Source organism: Dermacentor andersoni, chromosome 2 (assembly GCF_023375885.2).
Source record: "Dermacentor andersoni chromosome 2, qqDerAnde1_hic_scaffold, whole genome shotgun sequence".
Taxonomy (NCBI): domain Eukaryota; kingdom Metazoa; phylum Arthropoda; class Arachnida; order Ixodida; family Ixodidae; genus Dermacentor; species Dermacentor andersoni.
This window is the reverse complement of record NC_092815.1, coordinates 25,330,373-25,351,940: the sequence shown is the minus strand read 5'-3', so window position 1 is coordinate 25,351,940 and position 21,568 is coordinate 25,330,373. Positions and strand designations below refer to the sequence as shown.

The following is a 21,568-nucleotide window of genomic DNA, read 5'->3' as shown; positions in this document are numbered from 1 at the left end:
TGTCTCCAGATTTGCTCATCGCGCCTACGTCAGACGGACTAAACAGGTTGCTAAAAGTCAGCCGGTCGGCTTTGATAGCCGAGCAAAAGAAGGATGGCAGCCTAGAAAACATACGCTGCATTGTCAAGGAAGGTATCGCCAAGAAAAATGCTCGCTTTGTGGAAGGAGGTGGGGTCCTGTACCGGAAGTATCTAGACCGCAGGGGAGTGGAGTTCGATCAGCTGATCGTGCCTCAATGCTATCGTCAGGATCTGTTGCGCTTGTCGCATGGGGGTTCGTGGTCCGGACACCTAGGAGTTAAGAAAACTAAGGACCGTCTCTTGCAAGAGTACTATTGGCCAGGGAGTTTTCGGGACGCAGACCACTTTGTGAAGACATGCGACACCTGTCAGCGGGTGGGCAAGCCAGGGGACAAATCGAGGGCGCCGTTGAAGTTGGTACCTATCATTACGGAGCCTTTTAGGCGGCTCGTTATTGATACAGTGGGACCTCTGCCGGTAACAGCCACGGGGTACCGACACATTTTGACTGTGATCTGCCCAGCGACAAAGTTCCCTGAAGCAGTGCCGCTTAAAGAACTCAGCTCAGTTGAGATAGTCAATGCACTACTGTCCATATTTGCGCGAGTTGGTTTTCCTGCAGAAATCCAGTCAGATCAGGGTACAGTGTTTACTAGCGCTTTGACGACAGCCTTTCTCGAAAGGTGCGGGGTAAGGCTGTTACACAGCTCAGTGCACCACCCCCAGTCGAATTCCGTTGAGAAGCTCCACTCCGTCATGAAGCGCGTGTTGAGAGCATTGTGTTTTGAACATCAAACTGACTGGGAGCTGTGTCTGCCTGGAGTGATGTTTGCATTAAGGACCGCGCCGCATGCGGCTACGGGGTTTTCGCCAGCTGAGCTGGTGTACGGTCGCTCGCTGCGATCTCCGCTTCGCATGCTTCGAGAATCATGGGAAGGCAGGGGCGACGACCCAGTCGTGGTAGAGTACGTGCTTAAGCTCCTCGAACGCTTAAGAAGGGCACAGGAGTTGTCAGGTGAAGCAATGGCAGAGGCCCAGCAGAGGGCCAAGGTTTATTATGATCGGACAGCCAGGGCCCGTCGTTTTGAGGTGGGCGATGAGGTCATGATATTGCGCACATCGCTAAAGAACAAACTCGACGTGCAGTGGGAGGGCCCAGCACGGATTGTTCAAAAACTGTCGGACGTTAACTACGTGGTGAGTCTGCCAGGAAAGCGGAAAGCACAGCAAGTTTACCACTGTAATCTGCTCAAACCCTATAAGCAACGGGAAGCAGTGGTGTGCATGATGGTAAACGTTCCCGAAGAGCTTCCGGTCGAGCTTCCGGGACTAGGCTCAGTGACGAACAGGAAAGACACCGATCAAGTCATTAGTGACTTAATAAGTAAAGCATCGCTGTCGCCTGAGCAGAAAACCGAACTACACCAGCTCTTACAAGAGTTTCAAGGTCTGTTCTCTGAGAGGCCTGGTAGGACTTCTGTCCTTACTCATGACATAGAACTTACCTCCCCAGAGCCAGTACGATCCAAGGCGTACCGGGTGTCACCCCGCCAGAGCGATATTATGGAGGCTGAGGTAAAGAAAATGCTACAGCTCGGTGTTATTGAGGCGGGTGAGAGTGATTATACCTCCCCTTTGATTTTAGTTGAGGTACCGGGCAAGGAACCTCGTCCTTGCGTCGACTACCGCAGGCTTAATTCCATCACTAAGGATCAAATTTATCCGATCCCTAACATCGAGGAGCGCCTTGAGAGAGTGAGTAGCGCTCAGTTTATTTCCACCCTAGATCTTGTCAGGGGTTATTGGCAGGTTCCACTTACAGAAGAAGCTAGTAGGTATGCGGCGTTCATTTCACCAATGGGGACATTCCGTCCTAAAGTTTTGAGTTTTGGTTTGAAGAACGCGCCATACTGCTTTTCAAGCCTCATGGATAAAGTGTTGCGGGGACAGCAAGAATTCGCTTTACCGTATCTAGACGACGTAGCGATATTCTCCGCATCCTGGCCTGAGCATATGGCGCACTTGCGGGCAGTGCTAACCCGCCTGCGCGATGCGGGCTTGACAGTCAAGGCTCCCAAGTGCCAGTTAGCACAGGCCGAGGTTGTCTACCTCGGACACGTGATTGGTCGGGGTCGTCGCCGCCCCTCTGAAATAAAGGTGGCCGCTGTGCGAGACTTCCCGCAACCGCGCACGAAGACCGATATTCGGTCGTTCTTAGGTGTCGCCGGCTACTATCAGAGGTACATCCCCAGGTACTCTGATATCGCGTCTCCCCTAACGGATGCTCTAAGAAAGACAGAGCCGCAAACAGTCGTCTGGGATGAGACAAAGGAAAGAGCTTTTAGCGCCCTAAAGAGCGCCCTAACAAGCCAGCCTGTGCTACGATCGCCCGACTACTCAAAAGGGCTCGTTGTTCAGTGTGATGCTAGTGAGCGAGGCATGGGCGTTGTACTGTGCCAACGGGAAAATGGAGAAGTAGAACACCCCGTCCTGTATGCTAGTCGTAAGCTGACCAGTCGTGAGCAGGCGTATAGCGCCACCGAGAAAGAGTGTGCGTGTATCGTGTGGGCCGTTCAGAAATTGTCATGTTACCTAGCCGGCTCGAGGTTTATCATTGAAACGGATCACTGCCCTCTCCAATGGCTGCAGACCATCTCTCCCAAAAATGGCCGCCTCCTGCGCTGGAGCCTCGCTTTGCAACAATATTCCTTTGAGGTGCGTTACAAAAAGGGGAGTCTCAACGGTAACGCCGATGGCTTAAGTCGAAGCCCCTAACGTGGGAATCAGCCTCAAAATTGCTTGTTACTGATGTTTTTCTTCCTGAGGCAGGATTTTTAACCTATTGCTTTCGTGTAGTGTTTCAAAGTGATGATGTGCTTTCTAGTGCAATTTTCCGATTTGTGGACGCGTTCTGAGTGCTGCTAAACTACTGTAAGGAACTAGGCAGCAGTATAAAAGGGGAAAGAGCCTGGCAGGGCTTAGTGAGGGTTTTGCCGTGCTTGCTGACTGAGCGGTTGACTTTCGGCGTAGTTCTAACGCTTGCCGGAAACGAGAACAAAAATGTCAACTCTCCCGAAGTCACTTTGCAGTGTCCTGTGTGCACCTGAACGTGAGAACGAGGCCTTCTCTGTGCGCTGCGCTCAAGAAACGCCAAAGGACGCCCGACTTCGGTTATGAGCATCATCGAGCGACATCCCTCCGGACAGCGGATGCAGTCCCCTGACCATCGGGATCTCCTTCCCCCGGCGGGGCGGTCTGTTACGTTTCGCCTACAACGCGCGGTAATGCCGGCGCGGATGCAACGGACGCCGGGGCTTCGTTCAAAGCGGCGGACATTTTGGCCCGTTCGACGCCGCCGCAACGCCTCCCCGCCAAGCGTGTCCAGGCGTGTTTCAGTGCCACGTGTCTTCGTGTGTGCGTGTGTGTGTGTGTGCCCACGCTTGTCAAAGCGCGGCAGCCGGGGAGCGGAGCTCCCCAAGTGAGGAGCCAGGAGGTCTGTCCGTCGGCGGGTTGGCGATGCGTCACTACACTCGGCTCAACATGTCTCTCGGCTCGACCGTGCGCGCCGTCGCGTGGGCTCATGCTCCGCCGTCGCGTGGGCTCATCCCGTGACCTTCCTTCTGGCCCGCGACGCCGAGAGTATAAGAGCAGCTGCCCCCGGACGCCAGGAGAGAGGCTCCGATTTGTTCTGTTACGTGCTCTCCCGTCTCTCCACTTCGGTCGACCTGACCGGCCGCTCTTTTGCTATGTTAGAATAAACAAGTTGTTCTGTTACCAGTCTACTCTTGCTTTGCCGGGACCTTCGGATGCTTCCAGTGCCCCAGGCCGCCAGGCCAACGCTACCCTTGGGGCTTGCGACCCATTCGCAATAACGGGCGTCAGCACCGAGACCCCAACAAAGGGCTGTCGCGGCAGTTGAAAAAGCTTCTATACATTCATTGACACAACGTCGCCATACAGCGGTACCGCCACCTAGTCACAATGTGGCTAGGTGGCGGTAGGGCTGTATATGTTATCTGTGAGCCGAGGTGTTCACGTGCAATGAATTCTTGTGAGGCGCCGTTTGCGCTGGTGTAAAATCAAATGTTGTCACCATTCGGTTGGTAGATGGCAGAATCTAACAAATTAAATCTTGCTTGAAGTTCGCAGGAATTCCTCGGAAAATCTCTGTGTTTACATAATTTGTGCAAGTACAAAGAGTAGCATGTCATTATTTAGTATACTTCAGTGGTGCCTCCAGGACACCAAAGCTGGAACACGGATTGGCCCGGGAGTTCGGGGCTCGCCGATCAAGGCCTAAACTTTTCAGGATTTCACGCGTAGATCCTGACAGTGACAACTTGCGCAAGCAGTAAGTGTGAACGACTAGTCATTTTAGTATACTTTGGCGGCGCTTCCACGACACCAAAGCAATAACGAGAACACCAAAGCTTGAGCCCGGACTACCCAGTAGGTTCGCGTCTCGCCGATGCCTCCACGTGCCAGGGGAGCCAAACTTTTATGCGAACAGCCTCCGGCACGCTCCTGCCTCATACCGACATTGGTCCCTCTGGCGTTCGTGTGTTTCCTATGTTGGTACGAGCCGAATCGAGCTTTCACCCTGAGTAGGTAGGATTTTTTGTTTTGTCTGCACTATTCTGTTTGAGAAAATTCACGTGGTCATTTCAGCCCTTTGCGAAATTCATTCTTATGCGATTAAGAATGTGGTTTATCTTACGCTGGGGGGGAGTGTATACGTGATGTGGGGTTCTCACCCGTGCTCTTGGGACAAAGCAACGACAACACACTAGTGCAAACAACCAAAAGGGCATTTATTGCACCTCTCATAGACTAATGCCTGCTAGCCGAGTTGCTATCCACAAAACATGCCGATGGGCGCGCGACAAAAAGCGGAAGTCCGACTCACCACGACCGGATAACAAGCGAATATGTTCGCTCCTTGCTAGACACCAACACCTGGTCGTTCGCGCGTACGGTCACGCGAACGGTGGCGCGTTCGAACGATCGTGTTCGTCCATTCCAGGGTAGGCCACGCGAGGCGGTCTCGCAGAAGACTGTATCGGCGCACGCGCAAACCGTCCGCGCTGCTTTCCGATCCCGAGCCAAAGAGGAAGGGCCTTCTCCTTTCTGCTCTCAGTAACCCGTGGCACGGCCGGTCTCGAGGGGTGCGCGCGCTTCTCTTCTTACGGCCTTCGCAATGGGGTCTGTTTCCGCCTCCCACCGCACCGCGGTGGGGTCGCCACTGCTCCGCCGCGGCGACCGCCGTTCACGCGGAAAGAGAACGCGCGCCCGCTCCAAGTCCGTCCCGCGTGAGTGGTAACCGTCAGGTCCTGATATTTCACCCCTATGCATTATGCAAAGACCGCGCAATCAGCCTCTTCGATTTGACAGCTAAGAGTTATAAACAACAGAATAACTACCGCGCGCCATCGCGTGCTCTTCTTCAGTATGACTGCATGGTCGCATGAGGCTTTGGTACACTCACGTCAACACTTTCTACCCGTTAAATTTGGAGAGAAACAAATCTATCAGCCTCTTCAGTTTGCCTACTGACGGGTTTTAACTAGTGCGTAGAATTATAAGCGACCTGAAGCGACCTGATTCCGCTTTGCGCTTATGCGGCTTTCGACCAGGTACACAGGTTCTGTCTGCGGGCTTCTTGCGAGGCTTTTTCACACTGGGCACCAGGTAGCACGGGTACTCATCGAACACGGTTGGCACAGCACCAGGCAAAAGCTTTCTGATGCGGCACCCTGAAACGTAGTCACTCGCGAGGAAATGCCGGCTGCAAACCACACTCGATGCCGACTTGTCGTTGAAGACGAAATTTTCTCTGGAGATGTTTTTGAGCCACTTTGCAAACAGTTCTGAATCACTCAGGAATTGATGAAAAGAAACGCCCTGAGTCTTACCCAACTGCGACTTGCAAAGCGGTACGCAGCAGTAAACCATCGCCGCGTTGGATGATCAACGGCGGGCAATAAACACCGTCGCACAGCAAATAACTTAATCCGTGGAAGAAACGGGTAGAAACGTGCACCAGCGCTCACAACACTAAAGGCCATGCTGCCTGCCGGCACACAGTGCGATGAGAGCACTCCCCGTCCAAGAGAGAAATATGCGAGGCTCGGAAAAAAAAAAAGCAAGCGCAGACCAACAGTGACGTTTGCACTTCGCACATAAGAGGGAAGTCAAGTTGGCAGGCTTTTCTGCACATTGTTAAGATCGGCGAATTGGGACCTTGGGAGGATTCTTAGAAAACCGACGTAAAGGCGGATAAGTCGGAATTCGAGACATAATTCGACACGCAGCTGCGAGGAATGCCGTTCGCGGAAGCAGCGGCGACAATGGCGTCGTCAGGTAGCCGAGTCAGGAGACGATACCCCCTATTCCTGACAATGTGGCGAGAAAAAGAAAGCAATGAATATGGCGGCATGGAAACTTATATGAATCCGCCGCGATGGCTCAGTGGTTGGAGTGCTAAGCTACTGAGCCATTTCTATGAAGGCGAAATTCTAGAGGCCCGTGTACTGTGCAGTGTCTGTGCACGTTGAAGAACGCCAGGTGGTCGAAATTTCCAGAGCCCTTCACATTGGCGTCCCTCATAGCCCGAGTCGCTTTGGGACGTTAAACCCCCATAAACCATAAACCTTTCTGTTAACCTTCGCATTAACTAAATTCTCTACCAGCACTTAACTTTGGCATGGACTATGAGACATGGAAGAAATTGACCGAAATACGACCTTCGGCATTTCAGACCACAACATCTGCCATTTCCCTGTCATACCTTTCAGGAACGAGAGTGATTGGACCTTTGATGTTTCTATGGTTCAAATTTTTCTATGGAAACTCCGTTCACGTGTGAACTTATTGGCTGACATGTAGATAAATCATTTGCTTTTTGTTTTCTTTCGTTTCGGTGAATCGTTGAACAAGAAGCAGCGGAAAAACAGCACGAAACCAGGCGATCACTGCCCGCCGCCGCAGAAGCAGGCGGGCAGAGAGCGGTCCCTAGCAGACCTATCAGAGACGGGATGCGGCAGGAACGCTTTCGAGTATATAAAACGCTTCCTCACGGACAGACAGGCCTACGTGAGGATCCAGAACGCGGAACACGGCCCCTTTCTATTAGGCACGAGAGGGACGCCACAGGGAGCGGTGCTATCCCCCTTGCTTTTCAACTTGGCAATGAAGAACCTGCCGGTCCACTTGGAGAAAGTCCCGGGTGTGCAACACGCGCTGTACGCGGACGACATCTCCATTTGGGCCACGCAGGGCTCTCTCGGTGAAATGGAGGCCAGCCTGCAGGAGGCGGCCAACGCGGCGAACGAGTACGCGAAAAGATGTGGCCTTCATTGCTCCCCTCAAAAATCCGAATTCGTGCACATTCGCCCCAACAAAAAATGCACAAACAAGATAGAATTGAGACTTGGATCGGAACCGATACCCGAAAGAAAAGAAATTAGAGTCCTAGGTCTTTTCATCCACCAGCGTCGGCTGGCGACGACCACGCTCGACAAACTAAAGAAGGTGGGAGATCAGGTGGGCCGAATGGTCCACAGAGTCTCGAACAAGAAAGGGGGACTGCGAAGCAAAGACGCCTTGCGGCTAGCCAATGCCTTTGTAACAAGCAGAATCCTGTACTCGACCCCCTATCTCCGCCTCAACAAACACGACCAGAACATCATCGAGGTGATAATACGCAAAATGGCGAAGAAGGCCCTCGACCTCCCGATAACCACGTCTAACCTGAGACTTCAAGGTCTGGGTATGACGAACTCCTTCGATGAACTTAGAGAAGCCCACCTCACAGGTCAATACACGCGATTATCGCAGACGTCGTCAGGACGCCGCCTTTTGGCCCGTCTGCACATAGAACACACGACTCTAACCGAGGAGAGAGTAAGACTCTCTCAGGAATGGCGTTACGCCCTGCACGTAAGACCACTCCCCATTAAGATGTCCAGGGACGACCACGAGGGTAGACGCAGGGCCAGGGCAGAGGCCTTAGCTCACCACTACGGAAGGAAACCCGGGGTATACTACGTGGACGCATCCGGCCCGCACCATGGCGGGTGGTACACGGCGGCAGTGATCCACGAGTCCAAAACGGTGAACGGGCTCACCTTCAAAGCCCGAAGCGTCACTCAAGCAGAGGAAGTCGCCATCGCTTTAGCGGCAACACACTCCGATTCCAAGACAATCATAACCGACTCGCAAGGGGCGTGTCGGAACGTCCAACAGGGCTGGGTCCCGTACCTGGCCTACCGGCTACTGCAAAATAGCTCGTACGTAGGAGGTCCATCCCACCGCTTCATAGTCTGGGCTCCGGCCCACTCGGGGCTAGGAGGAAACGAGGCAGCAGATGCAGCCGCCCGCGCGCTCTCTAACCGGGCAACCTCGTCCCCCGCCTCCTCTGAAGAAGTAGCGGAAGCCACGCCGACCTACACTTACAAGGAAATAACACAATTCTACAAAGATAGACATAAACTGTACCCCCACCCGTGTAAAGGATTAACGAGAGCGGAGGAACGCCTGTTCCTCCGCCTTGTCACGAACACCATGATGTGCCCGGCCTCGCTAAAGCACTTTGACCCTGCCTTCTCCGGAGAGTGCCCGCACTGTGGGGAGAGGTCCTCGGACCTCTACCACATGGTGTGGGCGTGCCCCTCCAACCCTGCTTTTACTCCACACCCAAACCCCACCCGGGAGGACTGGGAGGCGACCCTACTCGCCTGTTGCGACCTGAAAGCCCAAAAGGCGATGGTCGAACGAGCTATGGCGGCAGCGGAAGCCACTGGGGTCCCGTACTAGGGACTCCACCTAGTGTTTGTGAGGGGAAGGGCACTAAGCCTGACTCCAGAGCACCCTCCATGTAACTCCCTCTTTTCAGAGGAAATAAACGTTTTTACCACCACCCTAGCAGTAGGGTCGTCGCGCCCCTGGCGGCGGCGAAAGGCGTAACTCTTGGAGAAAAACTCCCATTGCTTCCGCGGCGAATGCGAAGGCCGTAAGAAGGAAAGCGCGCGCTCCCCTAGAGACCGGCCGTGCCCGTGGTTAGGTGGCTTTAGCAGAGCAACACTCGCGCCATCTGTCGTACTACCATGCAAGCATTCCGACTACCGCAGTAAAGCCACGCGGCGAAGCCGGATTACAGGATACAGAGCTATGCGAGAAAACAGCACATCAGGGAACGCGTGGGAGTCACGCATCCCCACAGTAAGTATTATGCAATTCAAATGGTGAGCGCTAACGACGTTCTGCCCTATACGTAGCAAATAGTCTAGACAGGCAGTATATAAAGTCATGCACGTGCTGTAGCTGTAAGCACGATTAACGCGGTTTTGTTTGCTAGCACACCATCGTTTAGCTACACTGGCTACAATACGAGTGTTTGCGATACTAAAGAGGCAAGGAACCAAGTAAGACTAATGCGATTCGTAATTTTTGTCAAAGCTTCTTACCGTATTTTCCCACGTAAATTATGTCTGCGCTTGCTTTGGGTCCAGTGCGTTTCGTTTTTCTTTTTTAGGGACACATACGAAATACTCTTTCACTAATAAAAGTTAGCCATCGTGTCACACTCCGCTAACACGTGAAGGCGAAAGCCTGCTGCACACTTGGTAATGCATTAAGTGATACGATCGGAGGGGTCGGACTTCTTGCACGACATAAGGAGCCGCAGCGTGAAGTAAACATTCAGCAAGCCGCTGTCTGCGAGCTTCGGCATCCTCTCTACGTTGCCATCTCGCATCGTCGCGTTGCTACTTTCGCTGTTCAGCATCTTCGGTTCGTTTGCGACGCTTAGCTGTGACTTCGTGCACTCGTATAACGGGATCAGGCTCGCACCAACGACATTTCTCTTCGCCTTTACGTTGCATCCTCTCAGCAGGGGAAATCATCACTCACGGTTGAACGCCTCGTTTCTCGCTTGATGAGCATGCTCGGCCGTAGCGTACCTCCTAAGGGGGTATGCAATACTTTACTGGTGGTTTGGATGCATGTTTTGAGCTTGTTCTTTATTGAAATGTATGCTGTTCCGAGTATTATATGGATAATTTCAATGCATTTTATGCACTGCCCCCCCCCTCCTTTTCTGAGCGCTTCTAGCCTCTGCCTTAACGGGCTATGAGCCATTGCATTGTTTGCTTGCTTACGGAGATGACAGCCATTACGTCTTTGCTTGCTTACGGGGGTACGAACCACTGCCGATAATGATATTTTTGTACTATTCGAATAGACACCGCGTTTTTTTACATATGAGAAATTGCAACGAGACACTTAACGCTTTCGCCTTAATAAATAAGGAACAAGCCTACGGGAAGAGACCTGGTGAGTTTGAACGCGCCTCGTGAGGGTTGGCGGGCGCCAAACAAGCATTTTGTCGCGCTCGACAAGATCCGGGATATTATTCTAGACATTGCCAAATTCGTCGATGTTGTCGAATTTGGTTCTCGTGGTACTTCGAGCTAATCAGAGAGGCTCGCAACAGCCTATAATTGGCTCTCTCAAAATGCCGCCATTACAAAATTCGACAACATGGCGGAATTTCACAATGTCCAGAATCGTAACCCCGGTCAGAATGCGCGCGTTTTGCGCCGCATGTTGTGTCGCGCGGCGCCTTGCGTAACAGCTATAGTTTCTTGGTGTGAACGCGCCATAACGAGGCAGTTTTGCCTCATACGCAAGAACGCCCGCCATATCAGTTTCCTTGTGATGATCACTGCGTCCTCTTTTAGAATGACTAAATAGGACGATGAGGTTCATAACATGGAAGGTGGGTCAATAATCACTACTATATCTAAATTGCCTACCGTGTCCGAAATAAAGATTGATTGATTGATTGATTGATTGATTGATTGATTGATTGATTGATTGATTGATTGATTGTCCATAACGTGCTTGTACTCTTTTGCGAGAACCTGGCTGCCCTGCAAGCAGCTTGCTGTTGGTTTCAGCTAACTTACCTGTTTGTGTGAGCTGCTTCCTACAGACAATTTCTCCATAAGAAGTGTACCTGCAGGACCACTCTTGCCTGAAAATATATAGTTGCGACAGAAGTGTTAGGCGTCTAGAAAAGCCTAAGGGAGCGAGGAAACAATGTTGTATTTTGCATTCGCGGAGCAAGCTATTTCTTGTCTAGCTAGTCACTTTTCGGGCTACCAGCGTTAAACACCAAAAACAGTCCAATAACACAATGTTATGAACGTCATTCATAAAGAGGCCACTACATTGAACGTGGCAGAAAAAACCAGCGATTGGTTTTGCATTGACTCAACGTTCTGCCTATGAATCGTTTTGTTCAACATTGCAAAAAAAAAACAGCGAAAGCAGAATTTACGCGACTGCATGCCAGCTATGGAGCGTGCATTCCCACAATGCTCGCTCCTTCATATGGTTCATAATTTGCTGTCATGCGTCCAGTGAGTGCTTCAGACCCACACGTTTGTAGGACCTCCTGCAGCATTAGCATAACCATGATATTTAATGCAGTTAAGTAACACGCCTGTCAAGCGGGCAGGTTAAGCGCACTTACGGGGAGTGAACTTCGGTACCTTGAGTGACACTTAAGGCTACGTGGCGCTAAACGGAAAAAGAAAGCGCACTCGCAGTAAAAAAAAAATGTTGACTGACGAAAATCGTGTTTTTGAAGATGTAGATTAAAATAAAAAAGATTCTAAAAAGTGATTGGTTTAGTTCTATTATAAATAAAAACAATCTTAATGTATATTTACTCAACAAAAAAGAAAATATTTTTATTGTCAGAGTGTTGCAAGTCAATGCCGGCCAAGACGAATGCCTAGCCAATGCAGAACAATATGGTGGCATGCGATGAGGCGGCATATTAACTTGCTAAAACAGAATATCATCGAGTTCTGTTCTGATTATTTTGTTAAAAGCTGTTCAACAGCTGTATTGAACTTCTGTGTTCTTTTTCCATGCATTAGATTTTGTATCGTTGAAACCGCTGGCGGCGAGGCTACGCACTCGGCCAGCAAAGTGCGTTTCCTGAACGCACTCCGACCGGAGTGCACTCTTCGACGAGTACACTCCACTAGCGACGTTTAGATTTGGTAAAGCGCCCTTAAAACCAAGTGACACTCTCCGTAAGTGCGTTTAACTTGCCCGCTTGACAGAGGTATGAGAGCAAGAAATGTGTCACCTTGAGTACACATTATGGTCTTAAAAATTTCACGAACTCCAGAATCCCCTATCGCAGTGCACAATAAACGTTCTTTTTAGATTATTTCGGTTGCACCCTAAAATCTTTCAGAGAAATAATTTGATTTGGGGAAGTGTTTGCTCATCCCGAAGAATTATTTACGAATGTGTCAATCAAGAACGGTATAAGAAGACACAAACGATCCAAATTATTAGGGGAATGTTTCCAGATAAAAAAAAAATACGTTATAGGATAAACTGAAAAGCGCTACCATGCCATAACCGTGAACGTACTCGTACTCCCAAAAAAGAAAAAAATAAGGAAAGCATAATGGTGTTTCGTGACAGTAATAACTTGGTTTGATGCTTCGATGACAACAAAGTGGCGTACGAGGTAGTTAAAGTTCCTTTTCTTTTTATTCTAAACCCTTGTACGGGCCAATTCACGGCTTACCTTCAAGAGTGGGTTGCGTCATTTTACTGAGGAACAACCAACCTATGAACCAACCAAGCAAATGACCGTGAAGTGCACGATGAAACGGAAAATGATAGAGGTGACGTTAACTGGCAACCAGATGGCGGTAGATTAAAGAACAAGCGGGAGCAGCTAATATTGTGGTTAAAAAAATTATGCGGTTTAACGTGCCAAAAGCCCTTTCTGATTATGAGGCACGCCGTAGTGGAGGACTCCGGAAATTTCGACCACCTGGGGATCTTTAATTTGCACCTAAATCTAAGTACACGGGTGTTTTCGCATTTCGACCCCATCGAAATGCGGCCGCCGTGGCCGGGATTCGATCCCGCGGCCTCGTGCTCAGCAGCCCAACACCATAGCCACTGAGCAACCACGGCGGGTAATATTGTAGTTGAGACAGATATAAAAAAATGAGTTGGGTAAGTGATGTAATGTGTAGGGAACATAGCCGGTGTTGTATTAGAACCACAGAACTAGTTCCGAAGGAAGGGAAATGGAGTCTAGAAGGGAAGAGCATCAGGCGATGTAAATAGATTAGGGAATTTCATAGGACGGAGACGCTGATGCAAGACACAGATAGCTGGAGACCAATGAAAGCAGTCTTTTTCCAGTAGAGGACGTAAAATAGGCTTTTGTTGATGAACGGAGCATCGTTTGTGGCGGTCGTATAAAGTAGGGAACGTCGGAACGTTGGGTCACCGAGTGCAGGCGATAAATGGAGAACACTGCCTGGCCACTTGAAGAAAGAACGGAAGTTTTGTCCTTCCGGTGTGACGAATGCTAGAACTTCAATTATACAATAAGTGTTGACCTTCTTGTTGTTGTATACGCACATACCGTAACAACACGATTAGGTGAGTAATAGCTCACCAAAACCAATTAAAGTAATGCGAAATATTAACGCATTCCCTTCCTCACTCGCAGGTGACGGAGGGATTGGGCCTCCAAATACAGCATCAGAACCCTATAAGTCGAGTATAAATGCCACTATAACAACTTTACCTGTATAACGAAAGATTCCGTAATGCCGGCTGAATTACCATCTATCATATGTGTTGCTAACGTCTCCATAACAAAAACAATAATAAATGTACCTGTACAACGAATTAGTTTAGGCATCTTCGATGGCTGGCTGTTTGTTTTGCCAAGAACGCTCGTAGCGACCGGCTCTGCCACTGCGCTACACTTCACCTGTTGCATCCCCTATCCCTGACGCAAAAAGCCCAGCGAGTCGAATTCCCGAACACGGTGACAAGTGGTGCCAGTGTAGGTGACGGTGTCATGATAGTAGCCTTATTGTGATATGGTTATCTCACGCAAAAGAAAAGCAGCAACAATATAGTCGTGAAAACCTGTGAATTGCTGCTTTGTGCCGGTGCTAAGTATGCCGAGCTGTGGGAGCTGGCCATTGAAACCAACACTGGCGAAGTCGCCAGCACATCAACAAAATACGCTGCTGCAAAGGAGTGGGGTGGGGTGGCGGGGGGGGGGGGGGGGGGGGTGAGTATGTCTGGACCTGTCCGATTGGGGGTGGACGCAATGACGTAAACTTCGCCGAGCGAGTACCAGCACTTGCCTTCTCAATTGGCTAAAGTCGCACATCGCGTTGGCCGAAGTGTGCAATAGAAGACTAAATTTAAAAAATTAAATTATGGGGTTTTACGTGCCAAAATCACTTTCTGATTATGAGGCACGCAATAGTGGAGGACTCCAGAAATTTCGACCACCTGGGGATCTTTAACGTGCACCTAAATCTAAGTACACGGGTGTTTTCGCATTTCGCCCCCATCGAAATGCAGCTGCCGTGGCCGTGATTCGATTCCGCGACCTCGTGTTCAGCAGCCCAACACCATAGCCACTGAGCAACCACGGCGGGTCAGTAGAAGATTACGAGCGAAACCAAAACAAGGTAAAAGCAGGAGCCAAGGTTTCAAGTAGACTTGTCTTTTTCCAGGCGACATGTCCACTCGTCAACTTGCCTTTTCAAGTAGACTTGTCTTTTTCCAGGCGACATGTCCACTCGTCGAAACGTTGGCTCCCGCTTTTACCTAGTTATCGTTTTGCTCACCATTTTGAATTTCCATCTCACGCCTTCCCAATAGAAAATTAGTGACTCAGTTCACGACGCATCCGTTGTATACTTATGTTAAATAAGGATTATCTTTTGCTGGCCGTGCCTGGCCGGCGTTGTTGCGGGCGGTACATTGCACAACCTTTGCAACTAAGCCAGCTGCAAAACGAAGGATTTTGGAAGTTCCGAGTGTTTCGTTATAAAGGCCTTTGACTGTATAAGAAATCTCATGCACTTCACTTGCACCAGCGTCGAGGATGTAATGAAGTCCGTGTTGCTTGAAGCCTGCTCCACAAGAGGTTAAGTAAAGCCAAAAATGTTTGCCCTCCTCAGGTGGCTGAATGAGCTCTAAGGAAAGTAACTCTATAGACCGTGCACATGTTTTCTGTGTTTTGCAGGAAAGGGCATAGTACAATATTTATACCTTTGTATTTGTTAAACCGCGTGCGATGCAGCGTAATTGAAAGATTGTCCTCATGTCTTGCAGTAGCTGTCGCAACATTTCAGTTAAAATCGGACATTTTAAGCTTGCTTTTTACGCATGGGACATATAATTATCTATATAAGACATGATACCACAAAGACATACTCTAAGTGAGCGCAAATTGATGGCAGGCCGGACTTTTTACGTTGACTTTAGAGTAATAATAGGGAGTTTTAGTATAGCGTAAAATCCTTGCGTTAGCGTTAGCGTGCGACGCAACGCTAACGCAAAGAAAGACTGCACTGCGCGGCACAAGGTAGTCTTTTAGAATAGCGGAACGGAGAAAAGCGTTAACGTTAACGCAAACAAATACAGCGCCATCTAGATGTAAAAACACAAAGTACTGGAAAGCCAAATCCACACGAAATGTCGAGCTTATCCAATGCCGAATCCGCAAGTGTGTCCCTAAGTCAAGCTTATCGAAAGCCACAGTCGCGTTAATTACGCATGTAGGTGTTTGGTTTGAGCGTTGTTTTGTCGAGAGTCGCGAAACACACCGATTAATCTTGGCATGCTGCGATCGAGTGTTCTGTGGGACCCATATTACGTGTCCTTTTTAAGTTGGGATGACATAGACGCCCTCATGCTTCGGGAATGAGAGCGACCGCGCAGGTTATACGTGTCCTCAAGGTCCACTTAACGTCGAAGCTATACCGGAGGGGACGTTTCGCCGGCAATTTCGCTTCCAGAAAGCGGATTTCCCACTTCTTTTCAATTTTTTGCAACGGACGCCCACCTTGACGTCCATCCGAATGGGTTCAAGGCGAGAACCTCCTTCACGAGGTTCATATCGTCGTCGTTGGTAAAACGCACACGCATTGTGACCACAGCACCGACCACACTACTGTGTTTTGCCGCGGAAAACATGACATGCATCGGCTTCACATGCGGCTTTACACCAAGCGAAGGAGCGAAATACACTTGGGCGCCATCTCGAGGCGGATACAGCAAACATGAGCAAAAATTAGCAAACCCTCTAGTTAAGCCTACTGCCCGGCTAATCGACGTCGTATATCGCAAACAACGCCCATTTGTCACCTGTGCGCCGCTGCCGAAGCATCATCACACAAATCTAAGGCGAACACGAGCATTAGTGGGGAAGGATAGAGCCTAGCAGTGCAGGCAGACGACTCGATAGATCCGAAGCGGCTGCTCTCACTTCGACTGGCGCCGCCATCTTGCCGTACGTAAAGCTCCCCTTGCGTGCGTTAGCGTTCAACGCTAAATCCTGAAAATAGCGTACGTACGTAAGAGTTCCAGCAGCGTTTACGTATAGCGCATGCGCAGTGTGGTGCACGCAACGCTAACGCTAACTCTTTGCGTTTGCTGCTTTACGCTATACTAAAACTGTCTAATAGTCACGAACCTACACCTCCATCATGATGTAACACGTATGTGATTATTTTGTCTCAGAATTCAGCACTTGGGTTTCTTTAGTGGACAACGAAATTTGAGCACTCGGATGCGTTTGTGTTTTGCCTCTACCGAAATTCGAACGTGGTGGCAAGAGATCCAGCTTGCAGCATATTGCTTGAGCAACAGAAATCAATTACCTCAGTGGGGCTTAACAGGCGTGGAGAAATAAAGATATTGGTCATGCATGCCCGCGACTTTCATCATGTTGTGGGTAAGCTTGAACTGAAGAATGCACTGCGCGGGTCTTACAGGTCTTTGTGGGTGCTCTCGTTTTTGCTTATCACCTTCTGCTCCTGAAATTATGAGCGAAATCTTCCACCACTGACGCTCCCGCTGAGCCAAGGTAACCTGCCTTTATTATGAGACCATCACATGATTATCAAAGGAGGCTTGCATGATATGAGCACGTGTTTTCTTGAGAGCCAAGAGTAACAAGAGCGTAACGTTGCACCGCCTTACTATCTCATAGCGAATACAGTTATAAGAAAACACCCTCCTTCTGACATATGGACGCTATTTTCATCAAAGGTGCCCGTTAATAACACCGAAGCTTTCTCTTAGAAACTGCAACTGTTCTGCATCGTAAGTTCATGCATAAAGTGTATGCGCTGACAATGTTGTCTAAGAATGTTCAAGCACAGGCGCAGTAGGTAAGAAAGCATTGTAAGTTAAAAGCAACCAGTAAGTTGTCGATGTATGAAAAGATTCAGAACACTTAAAATACCCTAAAGATAAAAGGGCTCAAGTATGGGCAAAAAACAAAAAACAAATAAATATGGCAGAGCGCCAATGAGATACACTTTTCCGAGGTTGCCACACTGCGATCAGTACGCAGCGCGTTATCACATGGTATGGGCTTGCGCAAGCGCACCTGATTTAGCGTCCTTAACACACCCAACCACAAGGCATCCGCTGGGAGCGATGTACAACTCCTACCCGACGGACCAGCTCAACCCGGTCAGCCGGGCGAGAAGGGCGCCTAAGGCCGCGTGGACTTCTGGACTGAGGGGGCCACCCACTGCAGAGCGGAGGAGCTACCTACGCTCGTGTGCTCTTTTGTATAAAGATTACTCTCTCTCCCTCTCTCTCTCTCTCTCTCTTGCACAGGTTTCAGGAGTGACTGAGTATTTTTCACTTACGTAGACCAAAGAGAAGATATTTCAAGACAAGAACACAGAGTATATTCACTTGCACGCGTTCTTCCTTCTTCAAACTTTCAATGGTAACTTACCTTTATTGAGCCTTAACGGGCATTTCGTACTTTCACACACCGATTCCTTCTATTGAGCCCAGTAACCAATGTGATTTCGTTCACATTTGATATTTCCAATATCCGGGAATCCTTACCCAAGCAATAATCGAACATTTCACATTGCGACTAATCCAAGTACGACCATGTAGGCTAGCTGACGCAGAAACGTGACTGGACTAATATTATAGCGCATACTAATGTTGGTACTTACGCGTGTGCCACGGCGAATACAAAAAGCTGCACAAGCGCGAAGGTAATGCCGCAAATCGGCGGTTCTGACTTGGGACGCTGAGTTATGCACGTGCGCCCTGGTGCAGAAATGGGCTGCCATAGCGCGACACGCATCGCTGCGGTGCCCACGCGATACCCACGGCGGTTTCTCTTTTGTCTAGACAAAATGGCGGGTGCATCCGGGCTATGTTGGGTTTCGGGAACCGGCAGAGAAGAGAGAAGTTCGTGTGGAGAGGGAGTCGATATAACTTGCGCCGACTTTAGGAGACAAGATGAGAAACGAACGACCAGACGGCAGGTGCCCCACGTCCCCTTTTGTCAAGTCTGTTGTCCGCTTGACGGCTCTTCGTGGCTTTACGCCCTTTGTCCGTGTGCTATTGTTGCCCTATATTTTCTTACAGCTCACGAGGGATATTAACCTGTTCGGGGAAGCTCTTTCTCTTGCTTACTAGACGAATGTAACAGCTGAAATTGAGTATTCTGCGTAGAAGGAGATTCGAGGGTAAACGAGAGGGGGAGAACTTGAGAATGACAAGTTACGCGGATCGTTATAGCACTGCTGCGAAAATTCACAACAAAAATACGCGGACTCATTGTGCGCGAAATGAGCCTAGTTTTCATAATTTCCCCCTCACGGATACTGCTCGCTTAAGCCATTAGGCGAATAAACAAAGACACACAAGAAAATTACTGAGCAGTTCATACATTTCAAGCGTAGTTGCGCAGCACTATGCGAATGCGAGGCGTGTTCTTTGTCACCATTTTCACCTTCCGCCACAGTTTTATGATGCCTTTCTACTGCGTAATAGCGTGCAGTGTGAGGTAAATTTTTTTCGTTACACTTGGAAGCACCTCCTGTTTTGGAAAATGAATATAAGAAAACGTAATGCTAATCGATTTACTAGACGTCTCAACCATATGTATAACAGCTGGAAAACTTGTGTTAGCACGGCCGCATATTTCTCTAGCGGACGTTTTATGCCGAAAAACCGTTTCGTAAGTAAGCTCAAGCCTCTGCACGATGCAAAAACTTTTCTTTTGAAGTTATCCGCAACTAGTCACAATGCTATCATGTGAAGCCAATAAGTAATATAGACAAACGCCTTCTTAATTTAAATATTTCATTAGAGCAGCTGTAAAGGGATTTTTTAAATTTTATTTATACATACTGCAGCCCGATCGGGCTATTGCAGGAGTGGGTGTGAAAGGCAGAGAAATGAAAATAGTAAGTAATACAAGCAATACGAACAATACAAACCAACACAAACCAATACTATTCAATGGCCGCCAAGAATAAGTTTAAAGGAAGAGAACGAGTAGGACCAGGCAAATAATTCCAGTACTCGATTACAGGGGGAAATAGACTGTATTTAAAGGTGTCCGTACGGGCAAAATAAGATGTGATATTAAGGTGATGGTGACTTCTAGTATTAGATGGTTTTGCAGGAGTTTGGTAGTTATCTGAAGATATATGGCAAGAAGAGTTAATAATGCAATGCAAGAACTTCAGTGGTTCCGTGCATCGGCGATCTGAGAGGGGTTGTTAAGCCTAGGGATAAAAGCGCTGTATACGGTGAAAAATACCTATCGTACCTACGGCATATGAAGCGGATCGCTTTCTTTTGGATGGCCTCAATTTGATTAATGTCGCACTGTTTGTGTGGATTCCAGACGGGAGAAGCACAACCGAGTATAGACCGGATTAGCGATTTATACATCAGTAGTTTAATAACCCTTGGGGCTGTGGTCAATGTGCGGCAAAGATAGCTTAGCTTTTTCAGTGCTTTTGAGGTTATTAAATCTATGTGCTTCGACCAAGACATACTGGGTGTGAAATAATGGCTCCTTCCGCACATCAAGCCGACGATGATTTGGTAGGACCATGGGTTTGTGATGTTACTGAACCAACGAGGCTTACGCTATGTGTTAAGTGTTCTTTCCTAAAAGAAAACCTAGAAAATAAAAGTTGAATAATCATAAAAATCGCGCAAATGGGGTTGTACTACTTGGAAAGCTGAATAAAATTTATAGTGATCATCTCGTAAAGAAGTTAATTTTCTTTTCAGTTAATATAGATGTTTTCGGTTGAAAAATGTATAACTTATATTGTACTGCAATATTAAAGCTGATACTTCACCAAGGAAAACCTTTGTATGATTCAAATTAGTACAGAGGGGAAATTGCGGGATACCGGAAATTTTAATCTAACTCTATTCCATATAACAACCACGCCAGTTACTTCTGCGCATAGATACGATAAACAGCGGGACAGAGCAACGCTGAATCAGCCAAGCGAAATTGTCACCTGCTTAGCGATTAACAAATTCAAATCATGCTTTCGATTACGCCCTTTTAAGGCTTTCCCCTTCAAATGCATTACAACTGCATTAGACTTGTGCTTTCCATCAACTTCGATGTAGTAATTCATTTGATTGCTCACAAAGCTCACTGGCACTACTTTGTCGGTCGGCATGCAGGGGTTATATACAGCAGTATATTTAAAACAAGCACGACGAAGAAGAGGACGAATCATCTTTCGTGCAATGGCCCACTCAGTTGTAAAAGCCGCAACCAAAGGTATCAGTCAACGGTTTATGCTTAACAATATCGTGTTCTAAGCACTGAGGAGATATGCACTCGGAGGCTCGACTGACCCACCGACCGGTCAACGCGACAACGTATAGTATGTGTGCTAGGCAAAGAAAGCGAACATTAATCAAACACACGAAAACACAAATAGAAGAGCATGCGGCAGCTCAACGCATGTGCTTCGTCATGGCACAATTCCAAACATAGAAGAAAAAAAGTCATACGATTCCGCGTAACACGTATATTGAAGCTTCGCCCTTAATCGACAACTTTGAGAAGCAGCAGGAAGGAACGCCAGTGAAGCTGGACAAGGTGGTCGAATTTCCAGGAAGTTGCTGTAAAAGAGTTAATGGAATTTTTTGCTCGCATCGAAACCTATAGCATTGCTTTAAGACATGTTACCACACAGAGTGTTTAAATCGTGTTACTTACGTTATAGCTGCTTGGAAGAACTACGTGTAAAGGAGGCACGTTTGAATTCCAGTGAAATACTTTTGCTATCGTCGCACGTTTGACGTCGTCAAGATTCAGCTTAACGAAATCCTGCTTTCTAGCCCGGCGCGTCGGAAACACCTGACGTTATATGCGTAGTCATTTATACGTAGTAGCGCTGCTAACTTTTACCTAATTTCGGGAGAAGAGAATGAACCGTGACTCTCTCGGCGCTTCGCTTCCACATTTTGTTTCGCTATAGGCTGTAGAACTCGTGACTGGGCAATGACTCGGGGGTCACAAACAGCTGCACTCGCCCAAAGGATTCCAGCGTGTTTCCGTAACTTGGTGACATTTATAGCAGAGCGAAATTTACGGCGCTACTTAGCTCTCGCACCGTTAGCCAAGTTGCACAATTAATGGAAGTGAGCCGCGC

At 48.6% G+C, this 21,568-nt stretch overlaps 1 long non-coding RNA gene across 1 annotated transcript in view; it reads right to left on the bottom strand.

Annotated features, from left to right (window-relative positions):
• LOC129387772 (uncharacterized) overlaps positions 1-21,339 on the bottom strand; it is a 40,173-nt gene extending 18,834 nt beyond the window's left edge. The window contains exons 1-2 of the long non-coding RNA XR_011892725.1: positions 21,133-21,339; positions 10,988-11,055 (exon numbers count right to left, since the gene is read on the bottom strand). This is a non-coding gene — a long non-coding RNA (uncharacterized lncRNA). The remainder of the gene's footprint in view (positions 1-10,987; positions 11,056-21,132) is intronic.
• Between the last annotated feature and the right edge of the window lie 229 nt (positions 21,340-21,568).